Source organism: Pinus tabuliformis, chromosome 3_2 (assembly GCF_031772625.1).
Source record: "Pinus tabuliformis cultivar Carrire ecotype Pingquan chromosome 3_2, CPIR1, whole genome shotgun sequence".
Lineage (NCBI taxonomy): Eukaryota > Viridiplantae > Streptophyta > Pinopsida > Pinales > Pinaceae > Pinus > Pinus tabuliformis.
In genome coordinates, this window is record NC_142302.1 from 1,050,194,751 (window position 1) to 1,050,211,499 (window position 16,749).

Sequence of the window (16,749 nt, forward strand, 5' to 3'; positions counted from 1 at the left end):
TCATGCAATGGTTTTTCCCCCAAGCCCAATGGAGATATTGTAGCAATCAATGTTCCTAGCATGGGAGGCAAACCCGAATCAACGCTCATCATGCGTTTGGGTAGATAGGTCTAGAGAATATGGTACCCCATTAGATCCTTGGTCGCGAGTGCATGGAACCGACGAAGGAATCATACAATCAATGTTGATTGAGGGGGCACCATGGAATGATAGCCACCATCGTTCCCTTCTTTCGGATTGTGAAGAAGACACTCAAGATGACCTTTATCATCCTTCAGTCTTTGAATTCCTATCGAATACTGTAAATATGGTGGATTCCGAGCGAAACCTATCCAATATTGAAGAGACTATAGCCTTAAATATCTCGACCAAAACAGATGTTGTAGAGAATATTTATGTTGGCAAATATTGTTCTCCTTCAGAGCTGGAAATATATAACGCTCTTTTTCGTGAATTCAGAGATGTCTTTGCTTGGTCATATGATGAAATGCCAGGCATCGACTCAAGTATCGTTGAACATGAAATTAAGATGTATCTTGATGTCAAACCGGTAAGACAACGGCTATGGCAGGTGCACCCCAAGAAAGCCGCTGCCATTAAGGCAGAAGTTGAAAAACTTCTCCATGCTGGTTTCATCTACCTGGTTCCTCTAACCGATTGGGTATCGAATATTGTTCCTGTTATGAAAAAACAAGGAACAATTAGAGTGTGCGTCGATTATAGGGATGAAAATCAAGCTTGTCCAAAGGACAACTACCCTACACCCTTCATCGACCAGATAATTGATGAATGCGCCGGATGTGAAATCTTTTCATTTATGGATGGATTCTCCGGGTATAATCAAATAAATATCCGCCCACAGGACCAGTCAAAGACTGCATTCATTTGTCCGTGGGGCACATTCACATATTGAAAATTACCCTTTGGTTTAAAGAACGTTGGGGCGACGTTTCAGAGGGCAATGAATTATGCCTTCCATGACATCAAGAACATCGTTCAACCGTACCTCGACGACCTTCCGGCTCACTCGCGAAAGCGGACTGATCATCCGCAGCATTTAAGAGCGATATTTCTATGTTGCCGACACTACAAGATACGACTCAATCCACACAAATGTGTATTTTGCGTCAGTTCTGGTCGTTTACTTGGCTTTGTAGTCTCCAAGGACGGGATTCGTCTCGACCCCTGTAAGGTTCAGGCAATCATAAATTTGCCTCCACCTTCAAATCTGCTTCAGATTCAGAAACTCCAAGGGAAAGCAAACTTTCTGAGGAGGTTCATTCCAAATTACGCAGAACTTGCTAAAGGTTATACTCGTCTTTTGAAAAAGGAAGTACCTTTTGTCTGGGATCAGGTTGCGCAAGCTTCCTTTGATGCTTTGAAAGATTCCCTAGTAAAAGCATCATTAATGTATGCCCCTGACTATCAAAGAGACTTTAACCTGTATCTGGCTGCAGCGGATACGACCATTGCGATGGTTTTAGTTCAAGAAGTCGATGGAATTGAACATCCAATATATTATTTAAGTAAAAACTTAAATGATACAGAAAGCAAATATTCTTACGTTGAAAAGCTAGCACTCGCTGCTGTTCAAGTGATACAGAGATTTCGACATTATGTCCTCTTTCAGAAAACTACCATTCTATCAGATTGCAACCCCATGACTTATATATTGTCGCGACAGTTGCTGGGGGGCAAATATTCAAAATGGATAGCAATCCTTCAAGAGTTTGATCTGGAATTTGTAAAATCCAAATCGAAGAAAGCTCTAGTTTTCGCAGAATTATTATGCAATCTCCCATCGTCTTCCAATGATGAAACGTCCCAAGAATCAATCGTGGACGAAAGTTTGTTTCTGATATCCACAAGCAATGAGTGGTATGGAGATATAATTGTTTATCTCCAAACCCAAATATTTCGGCCAAACACCTCTCACTCAGAACAAAAACATATTCGATACCAAGTAAAATACTACATGATCGTCGGTGATACACTATACCATCGTGGTGTCGATACAGTTTTGAGAAGGTGCCTCACCCATGAGGAAGCCAAAAAAGCCCTGAATGAGTGTCATTCAGGCGCCTATGGGGGGCATCAATCTGGATATGCTACAACACAAAAAATCTTACGAGCAGGATACTTCTGGCCAACCATGTTCAAAGATTGCATAACCGCAGTCAGAAGTTGCCATGCTTGTCAGATTTTTGATAGCAAAACCAGAAGACCACCCGCTCCGCTACAGCCAATAGTAGCTGTGGGGCCTTTCGCCAAATGGGGCATCGATTTCATGACATGTAACCCCACCTCGACCGGGGGGCATGGGTATATCATAGTCGCGGTTGACTATTTTACCAAATGGGCCGAGGCGATGCCTACATTAGATAATACTAGTGAAACAGCTGCCCTTTTCTTTTTCAATCATGTAGTCGCCAGATTCGGCATACCACAGGCCATAGTTACAGATGATGGATCGAATTTTCGCAATCACATGATGGTCGAATTAGCTGCCAAACTAGGGTTGTCTCATGATAGCTCTACTCCATATTATCCGCAAGCTAACGGATAAGTTGAAGCAATAAACAAAGTCCTGAAGCGCATGGTGCAAAGGATGATTGGGGTTCACAAAAGAAGATGGCACCTAATCCTGTACTCAGCTTTGTGGGCCTACCGAACATCGGTAAGGAATGCAACTGGATTCACACCTTTCCAACTGGTGTATGGCCTGGAAGCAGTCCTACCAATCCAGTGTGAAATCTCGTCTCTTAAACTCGCAATTGATCTCCTCCCCGGAACTTCGGAAGAAGAGGCTCGTTTCTTGGAGTTAATCCAATTGGATGAAACCCGTCGTGACGCCACTTTGGCTAATGAAGCCCATAAGAAACGAGTCAAGGCGCAGTTCGACAAAAATGTCAAACCCCGTGTCTTCTCAGAAGGTGACTTGGTCTTGCTTTACGACCAAGAATCCGATAAATTGGGAGCTGGTAAATTTAAGTCTTTATGGATGGGCCCCTATATTGTTAAAAGGGTATTAGCAAAAGGAGCCTACGAGTTAATGGATTATGACGGAATTCCACTGGCACAACCTCGCAACGGGTTGTACCTCAAGCGTTACTATGCCTAATAGTAACCTGTATGCTTTTGTTATATTTTTGTTTTCGCTAAAGTGTTTATTTTGGTCAAGTAATCCACTTTTACATTTATTATAGATGTCAAACCCATTGGAACCATGTGTTGGATATGCCGACGGAGCGAGTCGTAGTTCGCGGAACCTATCCTCCGCGGCCTGGGCCATTTTTGATCCAAGTGGCGAGTTATTAAGTTTCATAGGTGTATGTATTGGTCAATCAACGAATAACATCGCTGAGTATAGCGCGTTGATAGAACTACTCTCTGATGCCATCACCCATGGTATACGCCGACTAGTTGTCAGGCTAGACTCACAACTCGTAATACTACAACTCACTGGTATCTACTCTGTCCGAAATCCAGCTATTTATCGCATGTTCCTAAGGGTTAAGATTTTGGAAAGACGATTTGATTTTATTCAATATCAACATATTTCTAGAAACTTAAACACATTAACCGACTCATTAGCAAACTATGTGTTAGATAGACATTTGCAAAATTTATAAAAAGAAACACATCATCAATGTTTCACATGTGGATCATATAAATCAACCAGAATAAAACTCCGAAAATAAAAAATGTATATAGCTGTTTATGGTTTACATATAATGTTCTGTAACCAAGACAAAATCGGTCACATGACCCAAAAACTCAAAAATTCTAGGGGGCACCCTAGTCTAATGATGTTCGTGATAGCAAGTCACAGCCTGTGCGATCATGCGTAAGAGACGAGTCCATCGTCTGGGCACACCAGTAGTATGCCGCTGTAACTGCAACAGCAGCTCGTCAATCCTCACATCTGGAATACCAAGAGTAAGGCTCTCAACCTACTCCTACACAGCTGTAAGGGTCTCGGCTACATCGAGGTCACGAAGAATAACTCTTCTGGCAGCCTCTCCTGCTGGGGCGACAGTTGGCGCTCTCAGTCGAACTGCTGGACGAACAGGACCAACATCTGCATGTACACATGAGTTTGATTAAAGTCTTGATAAAGTAAAGCACAAGAACATTATAAGCAAAAACAGTAAACAGTGATATGGTCAGAGATTTTACCAATAGCACCCCACTGCTCGCCAGCCGGCAGTACTAAATCTGGATCACCCCGGAAATCCATGCCAACATATGGATACTCGGCATAAAACATCTCCTGACGATCAAACCACCTGAAGAAGGTATCAGAAAATGAAATCTGAGACTGGCCTGCATGCCTAGACATGTGGTCAACCCATCTCTGCATACGTGGTTCAGTAGGAGAAGGTAAGTCGAGTGCAATGTACTGAGGCTGCATCAGTGGTATCTTCTCCAAGGCAAAGGCGGTCAAAATAGAACCGAACCCAAAGTTCTTCAACCTCCCGTTCTTTACCTTGGTCAACTGTTCTTTCATCACATGAAGTACTGCATCGCACCAGTTGAACACTTTCGGTTGGAGGCACTCCAAGGCATGCTGCATATAGGATCTGTTAGCTACATGAAGGGACGCACTACCGGCCATCCTACCAAAAGTAAACAGGATAGCCCTAAGGGGCCTGTCAGTGACATCACGGATGATGATCTTGCCGTCTTTACTCGGCTGAGATCCTTCCCTGCAATACTGGCGGACATAATCTCTCACAGAATCGCTCCCCCGGACCGAACCTGACAAAGAGATGGGGGCACCTCGCCTCGACAAACCAGTCAAGAAATAGATGTCCACTGCTGTCAAGGGGATAGATTTGCCCCTAATCTGGAAAACTTGGTGGTCAGGATCCCAAGCATCGAGCAAATATTGCAGTAGGTTGATCTGCTGTCTCATGCTAGAAATGCGGAAGAACTTCAGCAAGCCACAGTTCCGCAGCGCGTTTACTGTAACTGGATCATGTAGGGAAATCATGTCCTCTTCTTCATGTTCTCGTTCTCGCCATGTAAGGGTCATTTTGCTCAAAGATCCCTGCAAAACAAACAAGAGAAGGAGTAAGATCCTGATTTTGATGAGAAACAGGCAAAATTTTCATCAAAAACTGTGCAACAAATTCCCCTTTTTCGCCCAACGCACCTGCAGGAGTGTTCCACCTGCGTTGAATGCCAAACTGCCTTCATACTGGCCAACATTCAGCGCAGGTTTCGATAGGCACTGGGTGCGTTGATGGCAGAATGAGCCCATCAAACCCCAGGGGCTCAGAAAAACAGGAAAAGAAGCACAGAATGCAAAAAGGAAACCATGAAATGAAAGAGCTCGGGTTTAGCTCCTACCCAGTCCAGACGGCGCCGAGAATCTTCCACAGAATCTCCCGAAATCAGCTGATGAAATCAAGGGGGAAAACCACCTCCAAAGCTCCAACAAACCAATTTCAAATGAAATGGTAAAATGAGAGGTAAAAACACTTTTTAATTGCTTTTCATGTAGTTCAAAGTAAAATATTAGTGTTTTAATCTCATTTTCAAACAAATATTGTTCATTTCTAACTAACTTGATGAAGGAGTTGAACATGCAGTACTGTCTTTGAAAGAACAGTTTTAGCACACAGTTCATGCTCGTTAAAAAATAAACGCAAGATCCGAGCAGTTTTAGCACATAGTTCATGCTCGTTAAAAAATAAACATAAGATCGAGCAAATGTTTCCACCCGCGTTTAAGCTCATTAAAAAATGAACTATTCCGGTAAATAACCACCGTGAATGTAGCATCATCAGCCATTAAAGCCTTGGTCGTGTTTGCCCATCACCTCCACTTTTCTATTGGCCGATCATTCACCTCCATTTGATTGTTTACCCATTTTGAGGAACAGCTGCGAAGAGTGATTTCACTAGCCATCCTTGTGACACTGCCGTGATTTGGAAATTCCAATCCTTCCCTGGAATCAGCTGCTACCCATTTTATCACTCGTTCCTCAAAAGACGAGTCTTCTTTAAGCTCTTTTCATTTGACTCGTAAAATATGAAAAGATTGTCGAGTTTTGGCCTTCCAGCTCGTTAAAGTGACTGGAAGAGCTATCCCTCCTCTAGATTTTAATCTTTTTGGACCTGAGGGATTATTGCACAAAAAGATCGAGCGCTTGTTTTGTTCGGCTCGTTAAAGATATCGAAAATTCATCCCTTCTGTATTGTTTTATACTTTTTCGGACTTAAGGGATTAGATGACGAAAAAGGACTTTCGGAGTTGACTTTACGTACCTTTTCAGACTCTCTAAAAATGAAAAGGACCGAGTTATCCTTGTCGTTAGACTCGTTAAATGCATTAAATAGCGACAAATTTGTCTTTAGACGAGAACGAGTTTCACTATCGCTAGGCTCGTTAAAACATAGCGATGGGTTTGCCCGAAGGGCAAATTATAGAACAAGCATACGTTATCCACCTCAAGATTGACAAAAATAAAGAGGTACTGGTCAGCGATGACTGGGGAAAAATTGGGAGAAACTCAAAGAAACTTTGATGGTAGCAAGTCGCTCTTGAACATGACACTTTACCTCCGTACCATAATCGAGTTGGGTTGTTTCATTCACCGGTCACATCACAATGGTCTCGCCATACCATCCATATTTGGGGTAAATGCTACCGATCCATCGCATAAGTGTTGCCATATGTTCAAGAGAAGTCGTTCAGAGAAGTCACCTGTGTCCCATCCACTACCATACATTATACTCTTTCATGACGCCACCCTGAATCATATATCATCAGATCGTTTTCACCTCCATCAAAATCATTAGCTCTGTTCCGTGTCATTGATGTGGGATTCATTAAGGCCCTCCTTTGACGGATCGCTTCTTGTCGACATCAACTCATTATCCAAGAAGTTGATCTAGGAACAACCCCTTTAGTACTTTGAAGCTTGCATGCCTCAATGGCAAGTTTCTCACTTCCGGCGACAGGTATACATCAATGACCTTCGACCGAAAGATTTTGCGTGGTGTTCAATGCCAAGTCCTCTATTCACACCACGTGAATTGTACTGCAGTACCTTGAGGGTCATCATCATTATCGGTGATTCCTCTCGCGCTTGTTAATAGTTTACATCATTGACTGGTAATCAAGCGATGTCTTTCCATGTTTGACTTCAGAGCAATTCTCACATGGATCGACTTGTACTTAGAGTGAAGATCGGACGAGATTGAAGACCCCGAATCTAGTTTCATCCATCCGGGCTGCGATATATATTCAGGAAAATAAAGACATGGAAATGTACAGCTTTGCAGCACAGATAATCATCCTACCAAAAGGATGATGGCTCTATCAGAATCATCAGTCTATCATCAGACGATTGTCTGTCCTATGTACATGAAAGTGAATTTATAAAGCTGAGCATGGGAATGCCTGCCTCAGCTAGATCATGAAAAAAGTATGAAAATAATGTATTGTATTGTATTTATTACAGGTCTCCTCCCAGCATTGAAAGAACTTTGGATCCTCCTAATAAAGCATTTCACCTGATAAACAGCCTCATACTTTAGGGGGCAACTGTTATAGACATTTTTGTGCCTTACAGCTCTAAGCATGAAATATCCATAATCCAAGGGATCCAAAGTCCCTAAACATGTTGTTCCTACCCCTAGAGGAACAAGGCCAGCAAACCACAGCAATTCACAGAAGTTCTCCACCAGAAACTGCTCAAAAACAGTCAAATCATGGATCATTTCAGTGGCTCCACTAGCCACCTGCGTTGCAAAGCACCCCAGTACACTAGCCAGGTGCGTTGCAACGCACCCAAATGCACTACCAGGGTGCATTGAGCGGGAAATGACAAATGGCAGGGCCCTTGTGCGAGGTGTAAAGACTGTGGAAGCTTCCAGAATCTTCCTCCATGACACTTGCCTTGATGAGTTCGACTAAGTGATTAGTAAGAGGCTCTTAGTCTCCAAGTGGAAGCAAGAACTGACAGAGAGAGAGGACACTAATCAGATCACAAGCTGACTCATCCTCTCTCCAAACATCTATATATGGATCTCTTCTCCATGAGATCCAGGGGGCTGGAATTTTGATATTGCAAAGAATTGTTGTTGGTTTGAGATTGAGATCATTGGGTGCTTTATGCTTTGAAGGGAGGTGAAGAAGGGATTTCATTTGCTGGGAGGTAGATGCTAGATTGGAACTCTCTTGGTTGTATCTCCTCCTGAACCTTGTTATTTCATCAATAAATCTATTTGAGTTTCTCCTACATGCTGATGTGTCTTTGATGTATGATTGCATTAGTATGTTTAGTTTATTTCTAATCCTGAACTAGTTATGAATATGAATCTATGTCTTTGTGTAGTGTTCCCCTCTTGTGATCTTGCAGGAACTTGGTGAAGCTGGGCGAGTGAGAAGGCAAGTTGCTGGGATCTCTCAAAGAGAAGAGGAACCGGATCGAGGGACAAACGGAAGAAACCGGTTAGTCCATCCAATCTCTCTTCATTCTTAATTCATAAAGGAAGAATACTAGAATAGTTGTTTCTGTTTGTTGCTAAGGCACTATCACACCTTAGGTGGATAGGATCGTCCTGCATAAGCATTTTTCCCCACAACAGAAGGCTTATGACAAGCTAAGTTGGTCTTATATAAGGGTAGTTCTAAGAGCTTATGGCTTCGACCAAAACTGGATAAGATGGGTTATGGCACTAGTTACCACGACTAGTTTTTCCATCCTACTCAATGGTGCTCCTTCAAGAACCTTCACACCCTCTAAATGTCACACACAAGGGGATCCGCTCTCACCTTTCCTCTTTGTTCTCATGATGGAAGGACTAGGCAGAGTGATTAAAATGGCAAATGCTGAAGGAAGAATCTAGGGTATCAAACTCACCTTGGATGGAGTGGCAAATACTCATCAACAATTTGTGGATGACACAATGTTGCAGGGCATACCCACAGTTAGGGAAGCCAGAGTGATCAAAAAAATCTTAAATGAATTTGCTATGGCAGCGGGCACAGAGATAAGCCTCAACAAATAAAAAGTTTTTTTCTTTAACACTAACATTGCTATTCAGAGAAACATCACCAAGATTCTTGGGTTTCAAAGGGACTGATTCCCTTCCAAGTATCTGGGCATACATCTTATAGATAAGCCTCTAAGCAAGGGAGTATGGGAGCCAATAATAAATAAACTTCAGGACAAGATCAGAAAATGGACATGCAGGTCTTTAAATTTGGTAGGGCGCCTTGTGCTCACACAGGCTGTCTTGCAGGCAATTCCCATTTTCATGTTCTCAGCTCTTCCTGCTCCTAAAGGAGTTCAGCAACAGATCAAGAGCATACAAAGGGATTTTCTATGGGGCAGAGGAGAAGAGAAAAAGAAATGGGCTCTAGTGGCCTGGGACAAGATCTGCAAACCCAAGAGCCATGGTGGTTTGGGGCTTCACGACCCTGAAACCCTTAGCAGAGTTGTGGGAGCTAAACTCTGGTTGGGGTGGATCAAGGAATTAGCAACCCTATGGGCCAAGCTTTGGAAACAAAAATATGCCAAGAATTGGCAGGAGAAGGATCACATTCGAATGTCAGGGCAAATTAAGGGCTACCACATTTGGAACCTTGCCTAGGAAAATAAAGGTATTGTTCAGCAGCATAGTTTCTAGGAAATCTGAGCTGGGAACCTAGCTCGGTTTTGGGAGGATAATTGGCAACAGGAACCCAACATGTATAAGGATGAATTAGAATCTCTCAAGAACGATACCAACAACAAAGGTCTATTCATGGTAAATGACTTCTGGGACCAGGTAAAGAACAATGGAAAATGGAGAATTTGGAAGGATCTAGGCCACAATGAAGAGAGCTCTCTGAAGGCCCAGGCAGACTCTCTTGCTCAGGATCTAGAGCATAGGAGGATTTTGGTATCCTCCTTGCCTGACCAACTAAGATGGGGAAGGAATACCAAAGGAAACTTCAACGTCAAAGAAGCTAAACAAGTAGTAACAGGGTTTAACTACCAAAACCCTGATCAAGTATGGATGAATCTTTGACAGAGCCCCCACTAGATGAAAATAAAGTTATTCATTTGGCTAGTTCATCAAAGGAAAATTTTAACTTGCGAGAATCTCCTAAAAAAGGCTTCACTGGCCCATCCAAATGTTACCTATGTGGCTCACAAGAGGAGACGATGGATCACCTTCTCAACCTCTTCCCTTTCACCTCTAATATGTGGGAATGGGTGGCTTCAATCTTTAGGCACACTGATAGGGATAGACTCAACATCTCCAACACTTTGAAGAATTGGAGGAAAAAATTCTCATGGAATGAAATCATCAATAAAGCATGGACTATGGTCCTAGGCTTTGTCATCTGGGATGTTTGGAAAGAATGTAATAGTAGGATCTTCAAGAACAAAGCAAGTGAGCCCCAACACGTAATTGATCAAAATTTTAAGGCAGCTCAAACACACAGTCAGAAGCTTGTTATGGAAACTTCCTAAGGAACCTTCTCTGCCCCAAGATACGTGTATACTACTGCATTTGGGTCTCTAGTCTATAGGCCCACAGGGCATAATTAAGGGTGTGAGCCAAATAAATGCAGATATAAATATTTGGAAGACTCCTCCATATGGTTTCTTAAAAATCAATATAGACGGAGTGTCTAAGGGAAACCCAGGATTAGCCGGTTTTGGGGGTGTTATAAGAGATGAACAGGGACGAAGAAAGGAGATATTTCATGGCCACTTGGGGAGGGCCACTAATAACATGGAAGAACTCATGGGCTTAGAGCAATGCCTAGAAATCTTGGTGGACTCAAATTCACACAATGCCATCATTGAAGCAGATTCTGAATTGATTATTAGAGCGACCAAGAAAATAAGAAATGGTACGACACCGGATAAAGTGTCGAAACATTGGAGGCCATCGCAGGTCTTTCTCCGTATTTATACCCACCTGTAAACCTTAAAAACTATAAACTTTGTCCATGTGAAAAGAAAAGCTAAAATATTAGCGGATCATCTGGTGAATGAAGGAGTCATTAGTAAGGAAAGGGACACTCGGCAAGTTTGGGAGTTGATACCCCCAGGAAAACTATTAGAGGATTGTCTCTGTCTGGCTGCCAAAGATAGGGATAGATGGATTGACAGGATGGATCGATGAGGCTCAGAAGACAGGCGGGAGTACATGGATGCTTAAACTATTTGCTTGTTGATTAGCAACAGTCCGTAGATTGTATTGGCATCAGTATTCCAATGGATTTGAGCGGATGGTCGAGATCAACAGAGGAAGACCATGGACACAGTGGCGTGGAGATTGATTTTGGACCGATAGATCTCGGTTGAGATAGATCTATGGTGTTTGGGCGAGGAAGTTACCCGACAGTTAACGAGTAGAAGCGGGTTGGAGAAACTCACAAGTGGTTTTCGGGCGGAGTAAAGGTCGTAAATGGTAATTCTCCGTTGGCTCCGATTCCACTCACACTGTGACACGTACTAGCGAGGTGAGAGAGGGAAACCGCTTTTCAGGCGGATTTGGAGTGCGCAGGTTAACCGACTGAAATACGTGTGAGTCGTTAGATCTGGTGGAGCGAGATCGACGGTTAACAAACGAGGAGAAAGTTTTGAAGTTTGGAAGTGTTTTGACCGTTGGATCTTGAATAGATCAACAGTGAAGAAGTGACAACATTTCTTTAGAAGGGCGGATTTCAAACTTTTTCAAAATGTGGTTTTTGTTATCGTCGAGTCTGGATTAGTAGAAACGGATTGGAGAAACCCACTAGTGGATTTCAGGCGGAGGAAAAGCCGTAAATGGTAATTCCTGGTTGGCTCCGATTCCACTCACATAGTGACACGTAACAACGAGGTGAGAGAGGGAAGCCGCTTTTCGGGCGGATTTGGAGTGCGCAAGTTCACTGGCCGAAATATGTGTGAGCCATTAGATCTGGTGGAGTGAGATCAACAGTTGACAGATGAGGAGCAAGTTTCAATGTTAGGAAGTGTTGTGATCGTTGGATCTTGAATAGATCAACGGTGAAGAAGTGCCGACGAATCTTTAGAAGGGCAGATTTCAAACTTTTTTAAACTATGGTTTGTTTTACATCAGGTCCAGATTAGTGGAATTTTAGTGGAATTCTGCAACTTTTGGAGGGGTCAATTAGCTTAGTAGAAGCTCTAATGTTATCAGTGGAGGACAGAGAGCCCTTGGGAGTTTAACACTCCTTCCTGTTAAAAGGTTTTGGAAATCCATGAGATTTGGTTTGATCCTGGGTTTTGTTTTTCCTGTTGATGGCATTCCCACAACAGTCTGATTCTTGTTTGGGTCTTTTCACTAGCAAAGATGTGTAATATATTTATTGTACTTGTACGATTAATAAAAGGCTCCATTCTTACTTGACCAAAAAAAAGAAAGAGTTATTATACCAAAATTATTATTTTTTTAAATGCTAAATGTATAGCGATTTTAAAATTTTAGCCTAAGACATCTTAATACATTGCAAAAAAAATAAAAATCAACTATCAAATTGCACATAATGGGATTGGGTTGCTAGACAAGCATCGAAACAGACCCTACAATATATATATATATATATATTTCTTCTTTTCATAGTTATTATTGCGGCGATCTGGGGTTTCTTATGCAACCAGCGTGACTAATCTGTGATGATAAAGGGTTTCTTCTGCGGCCAAAGGGAAATAACTCATTAACATTTCTTCTTTTCATAGTTATTACTGTGGCGATCTAGGGTTTCTTCTGGGATTTGTATGATTCAACACACAATTATCTTCATTTTTTTCTCTTAATTCCAATTAATTTTGGACATTTTGTATAATGTCGCTGGGTCTAATCTTCTACGGGCAAGTAAAATATTACAGATCTGAGAGACAGATTTGAATGGCCTGTGTGGCTCCCTTTTGTAAAATTCTTCAGAAACATTTTTATACTCAGCAAGAGAGCATTCTCCAAATGGCTCCTAGCTTCGTGAAAATAGTTGCTGGCTCAGATCCGTCAGCCTCTGGGGGGTAAGCTCCTGCCCATATCATCAGTGAAGCCCCAGCTCCCACTATCCAGGTGGACCAGGCCTCACTTGATGAGGCTTTGAAGTTTTCTGAAAGTGCCCTAATGTGCTGATTCAATGGTTTTTAGCCGCAGCTGACAACTCTCCACAATTGGATCTTAGAGGTATGGAAGCCTGTCATTTCTGATGCAATTAATATCTACCCTTGCGCTAGGGGTTTCTTTATAGTAGATTTTGAAAACCCTAAAAGCAGACAATGTATTCTAGATTCTGGCCCTTGGTTTTGGGAAAACTCAGGCCTATTCATGAAGCCATGGAACCCATCATTTGATCCCTCAACAATAGTCATAACCTCATCACCAGTTTGGGTGAGATTGCCAAACCTACCCTTGCATCTCTGGAATTCCTCCTCGCTAAAAGCCATTGGAAATGCAATTGGGAAATTTTATTGCAGGCGCCCAGAAACAGAGAAATCCATCAGAACCACTTATGCACGCATCTGTCTGGAAATGGACTTCAGCACCGGATTCCTAGCTGAAATACACCTAACAAGTAAAGACCATGTGTGGAACCAGAAACTCGATTATGAAAGTGTCATCTTCAGATGTCGATCCTATTTTGAGACAGGCCATCTAGCCAAAAAATGCCCAAAAGCCTCCCAAAAAAATTCTGCTCGAAAAAATCACCACAGATCTACATGGTGGGAAGGAGCACAAAAAGAACACTACACTGTCATCAAAGAAGAATACTCTTGAGAAAACTCCAAATCACAAGAAATCAGGCAAGAAAGAAACAACTCTCAAGATAATCAGGGGTAAAGCCCCGCCCAACAACAAAAAAGTGAACTTGATAACACCTCAAGCATCAACATTTATGAGGATTCGAATACCGCACAAAATAAATCTTCATTTAATAGCAAAGCAGATCTCCTAAACCAAACTTCTTCTTCGACTATCTTCAAAAGGACAAACACAATAGATCGCGAAGCTAAGACACCAATGTCCCAAGAACCAGAAGAGATGAAGGAGATGCAAGATAAAGGAAGTTGGAAGATCGTAGAGAAAAAAAAGAAAGCTACAACACCAATCTCGCCAAGAAAGACGAGGAGCTAGATAGTTAAAAACTAAGAAAATTATAGGTCCGATAGACCAATTTGGTCTTAGTGGACATTAACCACCATTACCAGCATATATATATATATATATATATATATATATATATATATATATATATATATCTGAAAACAAAAATTCAAATATTGAAAAAAATATTTTTAAAAATAATAACAAGTAATTAAACATAAAAAAACATGACAAAAAAATCAAATATAAAAAATATATAGAAATGAAAAAATTCAAATATCGAAAAGAAAAAAAAAATAAAAATAATAATAATAATAATAATAATAATAATAATTCAAATATTGAAAAAAAATTAAAATAAAAAATAATAACAAGTAAAAAAAAAAAAACAAACAAACAAACATGACAAAAAAATTCAAATACAAAAAATATAGTAATGACATAAAAAATATAAAATGTAAAAAAATTAACCATATCATGTAAAAAAAAAAAAAAAAAAAGAGTAAAATAAAATTAAAAATTAAAAAATAAGAAAAATAAAAAAATTAAATTACAAAAATTAAATACAACATTAAGAAAAATTAAATATTCCCTGGCTGCCCCGAGGCCAAACTGGCCAGGGGTGGCAAGGGGACGATTCATGACAAAAACATATCATAAAACATATTAAAAAAAAAAGCCATAAAATGTTAAAAGGAAAAAAAAAAAAAAAAATTCGGAATTAACTTGTAAAAATGAAAATTAAACAAAATATATAATTTAACAAAAAATAAATAAAAATGAAAATAAAACCATCTTTTAAGTAAAATTAAAACCATCATCTAAAAAAACGTTAAATAATTACCTAAAAATAAAAGAAAATAAAAAACAAAATTCAAAACAATTTAAAAATTAAAATTAAAATTAATATAAAAAATTAAAAAAATTGTATTATAAAAAAAAAAAAAAAAAAAAAAAAAAAAATAAAAAAAAAAAAAATTTAAAAATTAAAAAAAAAAAATTAAAAAAATTAAAAATTAAAAAGAATTAAATTATAAAAATTAAAATAAAAAAATTCAGAAGAATATTAAAAAAATAATAATAAAATAATATCCCCCCTCCCTCCTCCTTCCACCCCACGCTACCACCTCCCTCTCCCTCTCCACTCCCTCGTTCCCCCTCCTCTTCCATCCCATCCGCCCTCCTCCCCTTCCCACCCGACCCTCTCTCTGCCCCCTCTTCCCTCCCCTCTTCCCTCCTCTTCCCTCCCCATGCCCACAATCGCCCCACACCACCCGCCACCCGGCCCTCCCCGCTTGCCCAAGCCCCTAGTCTGCGGCCCCTTGGCCGCTGGCTAGGTGCCCGTATGGGCAGGGAGGTCCAGGGGGGCTGTGGGGGCAATAGAGAAGGAGCACCAAGAGGGAGGGAGGGGGTTGGCTAAGGAGGGAGAGTGAGGAGGAGGGTAGGGAGAGGGAGGCAATGGTGTGGGGCGGGGTAGAGAGAGGGGGAGGGGGGTTTTTTATTATATATATATATTTTATGTTTATTTTTTAATTGTTTTGAATTTATATTTAATTTTATTTGATTATTATTTTTCTTTTTTTTCCAATTTTTTTTTGAATTGTTTTAATAATTTTTTTTTTCTCAAAAATTTTTTATTTTTTTATTTTTTATAATTTAATTTATTTTTATTTTTATTTTTATTTTTGTTATTTTCTTTTAATTTTTTTTTTTATCTTATTTCTTTATTTTTATAATTTTATTTAAAAAATAATTCTTAAATTTTTATTTTATATAACTTTTAACTTTTAATTTTGTTTATTTAAATTATATAATTTAAATATTTTTTTATTTTTTATTTTTCCCTAATTATTTTAATTTTTTTTGTAATGAGGCTTTTTTATTTTTATTTATTTATTTATTTTTTAACTTAAAAAAAATGTTTTTAGATTTATTTTTCAGTTTAATTTGTTTTTCTCTAAATTATATATATATATATATTGAAAAAAAAAATTATTTAATTTTTCATATATATATATATATTACAAGTTAATTTTTGTTTTTTTTACATTTTTTTTTTTTGTATTTGATTTTCTTGTCATGTTTTTTTATTTTTATTTTTATGTTTTATTACTAACATGAAAATCACCAACATTTAAAAAAAAATTATTCACACTTAATTCATTAGAAAATTTAAAGTGTAAAAACTAAGCCCTCTAAACAAAAGGGTTGATGTTCATCAACACTTTTCAAAATCAAGATGAAAATCACTAACAAAAAAAAGTCCACACTTGATACATAAAAAAATTTAAAGTGTCAAAAAGAAGACCTCTAAAAAAACGTGTTGACGCTGCACCAACACTTTTCAAAATCAGCATGAAAATCACTAACATTTAAAAAAAATGTTCATACTTGATACATAAAAAAATTTAAAGTGACAAAAGTATGCTAAAAAAGAAAAAGTGTATTCTGAATCACCATTTTTCAAAATCGAGTGATTGTTTGCTACCTCAAAAAAACAAGTACTAGGTAATTTTCTCGTTTGATCGGTAACTATGTTTATGGTGTTAAATGGAGTTATAAGTCATTTTTATGTTTGTTTGATTATATGTTTTAATTATGATGCTTTTTATTGTTTAGAATATCTACAATGCAACAATAAGTTAGAGATATAATTTATGTTTAATTAAAT